Genomic DNA, 7,613 nt, shown 5'->3' with positions numbered 1-7,613 from the left:
CTTTGCTCAGCCTCAATGCAGAGGCAGGAGCAACAAATCTTTCCCTGACTTGGAGAGTTGTAGAAAAAGGCTGAACCTACCACAGAGGCGTCCCTTCCAGAAGAAACGCTGGTTAGAGCGTCTGAGCCCTGAGAGGAAACTGGTGAGCTGAGAAGCACAATCATCTCTGCTCCCTTCTCCAGCTGCCCAGGCAGCCAAACACCTGCTGTGGCTTGACATCTACAGCCTGTTACAAGGGCCCAACAGATGCCGTGTCTCTCTGTAACACAGAACAGTAGACTAGTAAAAAGGACACTGTAGCTTCAACCTTGAAAAGTGAGGCTTTTAGGAACTGGAACAAAGGATAGTTAGGTTCTGGTGGGGGGTAGGGAGCGTTTCGATATGAGAAGCAGCCCTGGGCAGGTCTAGTTAGGGCTGCAAAGTGGAGCACCCCCACATCTTAGTAGATGGCCAAGATTGGGATGAGGCGTGAGGAGGGCAGGCAGGAAATAAGGAAGGAAAAGAAACCAGACTTTGATTGACCATCAAGACAGGCAGTTGTGTTGGTGCACTGCCTGCAAAGACTACCTTCTGGAATGGAGGGTTAAAAACAACTGAGGTAGGGACCAGCAGATGGCGTAATGGCTATGTCACTGGACTCCCATGTAGTCGACCGCGGTTCAAGTTCTGGACCCCGTGGCTTAAACTCACTCCAGGCGTGTGTGCATGCGTGCCCAAGGTCTCGAGAGGATAATGGAGAAGGGATTGCGGCGTGGCTATCCCCACCTGGGGGGCGATTTCTTGCTTTCTGTCTCTCGGTCTCTGTCTTTCTGGCGAGTACACACGCCCTATAGCAAAAACAAACAAATAAACAAAAACAAAAAACAAAAAACAAAACTCTCCAAAAAAAAAAAAAAAAGACTGAGATAGAGGGGAGGCAGGTGGCATGGTGGTTAAGGGTACTGAACTCCCACATGGCCAACTGTGGTCAAGTCCCAGACCTGGTGGCTTTCTTTCTCACTCCACTTGCCCCCCCTCCCCGGTCAAATTTAAGTTAATTAATTAATTAATTAAAATAATTCTTAAAAAAAAAAAAAAGACTGAGGCAAAAACCAGCATCTTCTGTTACACCTTCCCGTAGGATAAAACCAATTTGTGCAGAATGAAATAAGACTTGAAGGGACACGAGCAGCAAAAAACACCCCTGGGACTGGCATGAAACCTTCTGCCAGGGCAGCTCATTTCCTCACCACATGGGCTCCCAGATAAGGCAAAGGGCGTTGCGTAGGTACCGATGATGCAGCCGTCTCTGAGATGCCCTGGGCATTGCTAGAGCTGAGCCCTGGGACTGGAGTGACATCAGCCCACTGCCCTCAAGATTCCCACAGGCTCCTGAAGGAGGAGGAGATGTCCTCACCATCATCCAAAATCTTATATCCTGAGGAATTTTGCCAGAACCACTACTGCCAAGTGGAGCCAGGCTGGGTATTCCGAGGACAGGAGCCGTTTTCCCTGGGCCCACTAAACAGAATGCAGGTTCTCTGAAGCACTCGGAGAGCCACAAAGGTTGCTGGGGTCAGCCCTGGTGAATGTCTGATCTACACCCGGCTGCAGGCTAGGAGCCCCAGGACGCCCTGCGATGAGCAAATGTACAGGGCTGCCTGGCTAATGGGAGCTGTGCTGGGGATGGGATGCTAGTTGGTTTTATTCGTTAAAAGGGTAGATTCAACTGGGTTATCACCAATGCTGTTTTTACTGTTTGTTGTTTTTCTACAATTATTTGCTCCCAGGGGCCAGCAGGTGGTGTAGTGGTTAAGATGCTGGAATCCCACCTAGGTGACCATGGTTCAAGTCCTGGACCTAGTGGCTTGAAACTCACATCAGCCATGTGTATGTACGTGCCTAAAATCCCAGGAGGAGAATGGTCATCCCACATGGCTAACTGCAGTTCAAGTCCTGAACCTGGTGGCTTGCTTCTCACTTTCCTTCTCTCTCTCTCTTTCTCTCTCTGATCTAACTGGAAAATAATAATAATGATGATAATAATAGTAATAAGCAAAAGTTAAATAAAATAATTCTTTTTAAAAACACACAGATTAGGGGACCAGCAGTTAGCGTAATGGCTATGTCGCTGGACTCCCACGTAGTCGAACACGGTTCACGTCCCAGACCCGGTGGCTTAAAACTCATGCCGGACGCATGTGCGTGCATGCCCAAGATCCCAAGAGGAGAATGAAGGAGAAGGGATTGCGGCGTGGCCATCCCCCCTGGGGGGTGATTTCTCGCTTTCTGTCTGTCTCTGTCTGCCTGGCAAGCGCACGTGCCCTATAGTGAAAACCTCTCAAAAAATATATATATACACAGATTAAAATGATAAATATGGGGCCAGCAGGTGGCAAAGTGGTTACATCGCTCAACTTCCAGAAAGCTGACTACCGTTTGAGTCTCGGATCGGGTGGCCTGAAAATCACACCATTCGCATGTGCGTGCATGTCCAAAATCCCAAGAGAAGAATGGAGGAGAAGGGATTGCAACATGGACATCCCCCCAGGAGCTGATTTCTCACTTTTCCTCTCACTGTCTCCGTCTCTGTCTCTCTCTGGCAAGCATGTGCACCCTATGGCAAAAATCTCTAATAATAAAAAAAAAGGACAAAACACAGGTAGCACTTACTCTTTAAGAAGTATTAAGTTTTATTTATTACTATTATTTTAATTTGCCATATGGCACACATGCTCACCAGAGAGGGAGAGAGAAGCTGAGACACAGAGAAAGCAAGAAAGCAAGCCACCAGGTCCAGAACTTAAACTGTGGTTGGCCATGTGACTCCAACCAACCCTCCATCACCATGCCACCTGCTGGCCCACACGTGTAGCACTTCTTAAGTGCCATCCACTATTCTCAGCACTTTACAGGTATCGACTCATCTAATCTTCATGACAACTGTAGGAAACAGGCACTGTCATCACCCCATTTTATGGATGTGAAAACCAAGGCACAGAGGCTAACTTGGTAACAGTTGGTCACTAAGATGCAGACAGCCAGCATACGAAGGCAAGTTAGCTTCCGAGGTACATTTCTGTCCTATAGGCTATGTCTCTCAAAAAAAGAGGAACTCCCCTAGAGATACAGAGGTAAACAAGGTTCCTGTCTGGAGTTGAATCTGAGTACACAGTTCCTGAGTTAAGGAGCCCCTGGAGATGTGAATCGCAAAGGTAAAGACTGGCTAAGTAACTTGCCCAGAATGTGCAGCTGGTATGTGGCAGGACGAGTTTCAAATTATGTAACATCAAGAACATTTTAAATTGCTTTGAGGTATTTGTAAATAAGGGTTTTATAAAAAACAATTTATTGTATTCTTGATTCAACAAAACTTCTTAAAGCCCAAACTATTAACATATGGAAACACAGCTTTCAAGTAAACCATCAAAAGACACCATGAATTTGGTTCGGAGGCTGAAGAAAAAACAACTGCAGCTGCAGAAGGGAAACTGGGGTGGAACCTCATTTGCACAGAAATTAAAGAGGATTTAAGGGCGCTAGGCAGGAAGTGTGGAAGTGAATAGAAGGAAAGAGATGACAGTATTGGGCATTTGCTTGCAGAATGCAAGGACATTGTTAATTCAGTAGGAAAGTGTCATGTTGTCACATTGTCACAGACTTGAGTGGAGGCTCCTTCTCACTCGCCTTTTGTTCTAAGAGAACAAAAGGGGTTTTGAACTTCATGAGTGCCCTAGTAATGCTTTTGAGCACTCAGGCTTTAGAATCAGACTACCTACATTAGAATCTCAGTTCTTCTGGGCCACCCAGGTGGCATGAGGGGTTGAAGCGGCTTCATTCCCACGTGATCAACCAGGGTTTGAGTCCTGGACTCCGCAGCTTGAAAATGATGCTGGGCATGGTGCGTACATGCCCAAAATCCTGGGAGGAAATGGAAAAGAAGGGGCTGCAGAATGGCCATGACCCCTGCAGGGTGATTTCTCATTGTCCCTCTTTCTCTCTTCAGGAAAAAAAAAAAGGAATTTTAGTTCTGCCTATTGCTAGCTTTGTGACTTCAGCAAAACTACTTAATTTGCTGTTTTCTCATACTTTAAGTGAGGCTTCAGTCTGTCACCGAATATTATTAAGCTCCTACCAGGTGGCAGACGCTGTTCTAGTGGGGGACTTGGCATACCAAGTGGCAAACAGATCTCTGTACAATGCCCCAAACAATAAGGCACCTAGTACCCTTAAGTTATATCCTGACTGCTTCCAGGAAGACGGAGAAGATGTACTTTCCCGATCGTCCCCACTAAATACAACTAAAACCCCCAGACATTAGGTATAAGACAAACAGAAGACACTTCTACAGGCAGAGAAGATGCTAGGGACTTTGGCATCCAAGAACTACCTGGCCATGAGTGTCTAGGTTTCTTTCAGCCTCCCACAGCCGAGACTAAAGAAGCTGGCAACTCAGAAATGCCGGCAGGAGCAAACAAGTCCCCAACAAAAGCCTGGTGTCTCAAAGGACCAGAGAAGGAAGGGGCAGCCGAACCAGGCAGAAAATGTTAGAGAGTAATCACTTAGTCCAGCTGAACAACACAGAAAACTGTGGCGTCATCCAGAGCAGTCCAGGGGGAGTGGAAGCCCAGACTTCCTCTCCAGGCTGTAACAAGGGCCAGCCTCCACTGGCACGCTATCAGAGAAAGCCACAGGGAGTCGGCCTTTCATCCTCATTTGACAGTAAAAAGGCTCCTGCCCCCATGGTGTCAGGGGTGACACAGGAGTCTGAACTTCCACCCACTCCAGACAGTAAGAAGGCACCCCCGACCCCTGCTGGGCTGGGGTCAGAGGCCTAGTCTACAGTGGGTAATTTCACCTCTGCCTGTGACAAGGTGGCCTTACCTCGGCATTAGGCCATGGGGGGTTGGGGGGCACCAAAGAGGCCCTCCTCCCCGTCCGAGCCAGGGTGGTGCCAGTGGATACTTAGTGGGAATCCAGAACTCCATCCCTGCCCAGCAGAAAGCAGGAGCCCTCACCTCTCCAGTGCCCACAGAGGCCAAGAGGAGAAGCTAGACTTCTACTCCCTGGCCAGACTGGTTTTGATAACAGAAAAAACCATCTGAACAGAAGGTTTAACCAAGACAGGTTTAAGAAGGCAATGCCTTGAGCAGAGAAAGTCCTCCTCACCAGCTCCTTCCACATGAAATGAATCTTAAAAATAATTTAAATGATTTTTAGTACTGAAGCTGCCTCATGCTCCTTGAGTGAGCTCTGGGCCCAATATGCCATTTCTCCTGGTTATCATGGCTTATCTCTGAGCTAACTCATCAGGAAACTGGACAGTCAACACATTAAAAGTCCTTTTTCATTTGGACCTATCCAAAACTAAAAGAATAAAAACAGAATACAGTCAAGATAATTTAGAACTATGTAATGAGTTTTTTTGCTCAGCCATGCTACTTTACAGATTATAAAGGCCATAACGCGTAAAACCTGTGGTTTAGAAGGGGCCTCTAGTTTACCCTTGTCCTCTCTGTTGCCTTTTCCTGTTCAAAAAGGGTGGAAAAAAGAAAAAAGATAAAAGCAAAGAGAAAATGCCTTATTTTTTACATTTTAGAAGACAGCTGAAAGAGATAGCTGAAAGGACTGACTGAAATTTGATTTCTCTAAATTCCACATTACACCACCTTAGACAGTCTTTTTTAAAAATAAGAATTATTGGGGATCCGCCACCACCAGCAACATGTTCAAGGTAATTCAGAGATCTGTGGGGCCAGCCAGCCTGAGTCTGCTCACCTTCAAAGTCTACAAAGCTCCAAAAAAGGACTGACTCACCCAACAAAAATGCCATGAAGGCTGACGAGCTTTCACTCTACTCAGTTCCTGCGGGGCCATCCAAATAGACGGAGGAGCCAAGGACCCAACTTGAAGAAAGCACCTCACAGCTTCGACATCACTGCGAGCCACGTACAAGGTGGTGTCAGGAAATGTACTCCCGAGCTAAGCCCAAGATGCAGAATTTGGTTCAATGGGGGTTAGACAGCTATGAATATCTCCAAAATGCACCTCCTGGATTTTTACCAAGACTTGGTGTTACTGGTTTTGCTGGCCTTGGTGGACTCCTTTGGGCTAGAGGTTGAAAAGTAAAGAAGCGGGCGTGCCCACCTGGTGTCATGGGATTAGCCGCCTCTGTCTACTATCCACAGCAAGCCATCGCGTTGGCCCAGGTCAGCGGAGAGAAATGACATGACTGGGGTTTACGAGGATACATAGTCATGGAAGATTTGTGGAAGGAGAACTTTCAAAAGCTAGGAAATGTGAAGAATTCACCCGGAAATAAGTAGAAAACTTCATGTCTGCCCATTTTAATCAGTTATAGGTAAAAATTGGAAAGTTCTATAGTAAATCAGTATTTCTACAGAAACATGGTAAAGAAGTCATTATTGACTGTAGTAAATAGCTTTCTTCAGGAACAACTATGTTAGGCCTCTTTGTTATCTTGGATGACACCATACTACAGGTGGACTAATCTGAAATCCTTTCACCTAAAAAGAATACAAGCCTTAGAACTTCTTGATATCATGTTGCTATTTATGTACAGAATTAAAATCGAAGTGAAAAAAAAGAATTAATTTTATTTATAGTTATTACATATATAAACACACATATATAAAAGTATATACGCATATATAAATATATATACACACATATATAAATTTGCTATAGGGCATGTGTGCTCAACAGAGAGAGAGAAAGGAAAGTGAGAAGCAAATTGCCAGGTCCAGGACTCGAACTACAGTCATGTGGGAATCCAGAGCCTCAACCACCATGCCACCTGCTGGCCCCAACAGTCATTTTTTAAAAGAAGATTTATAAAAATGATCAAGTAAAAAGTAATTATCCATTTCTTACATTCCTATTTTTAGTTAAAAGGGATTTAGAACACTTCTTTTAAAAGGAACCTGTTCTGGGAACCAGCAGTTAGCGTAATGGCTATGTTGCTGGACTCCCACGTAGTCGACCGCGGTTCGTGTCCCGGACCCGGTGGCTTAAATCTCACGTCGGGCGCGTGTGCGTGCGTGCCCAAGATCCCGAGAGGAGAATGGAGGAGAAGGGATTGCAGTGTGACCATCCCCCCTGGGGGGTGATTTCTCGCTTTCTGTCTCTCTGTCTCTCTCTGTCTGTCTGGCGAGCGCACGCGCCCTATAGCAAAAACCTCTCCAAAAAAAAAGAAAAAGAAAAAAAGGAACTTGTTCTAATTTATTTAAAATATTCTTCACACTCAAATACATATGGAAACTGAGTATCTGCTCAAGATGGCTTTTTTTTAAAAGAATTATTTTAACTTTATTTATTTTAATTTGACCAGAGAGAGGGACAGAGTGAGAGAGAAAGAGAGAGAGAGAGAGAGATGGAAAGTGAAAAAGCAAGCTGCCAGGTCTGGGACTCGAACAGCGAATAGCGGCCAACCATGAGAGAGTCCAGCAACCTTAACTACCATGCCACCTGCCGAGCCCCAGATGGCTTTTCAAACCTGCTGCTCAACTGGGCAATCACCTGTGGATCTATCACTGTATCTCATGCCTTGCTTCAAATGAATTCCATTCTGGTCTAAATGTGATAAATGAAAACAAAAATGTGGGACCAGCAGG

At 45.7% G+C, this 7,613-nt stretch overlaps 1 pseudogene; it reads left to right on the top strand.

Moving 5' to 3' along the window:
• The first annotated feature begins 5,704 nt into the window (after positions 1-5,704).
• LOC102494315 (MICOS complex subunit MIC26 pseudogene) lies at positions 5,705-6,425 on the top strand (annotated as a pseudogene).
• Positions 6,426-7,613: the final 1,188 nt, after the last annotated feature.

Source organism: Tupaia chinensis, unplaced genomic scaffold (assembly GCF_000334495.1).
Source record: "Tupaia chinensis unplaced genomic scaffold, TupChi_1.0 Scaffold138407_1, whole genome shotgun sequence".
Lineage (NCBI taxonomy): Eukaryota > Metazoa > Chordata > Mammalia > Scandentia > Tupaiidae > Tupaia > Tupaia belangeri.
This window is presented reverse-complemented; position numbering and strand designations above follow the sequence as displayed.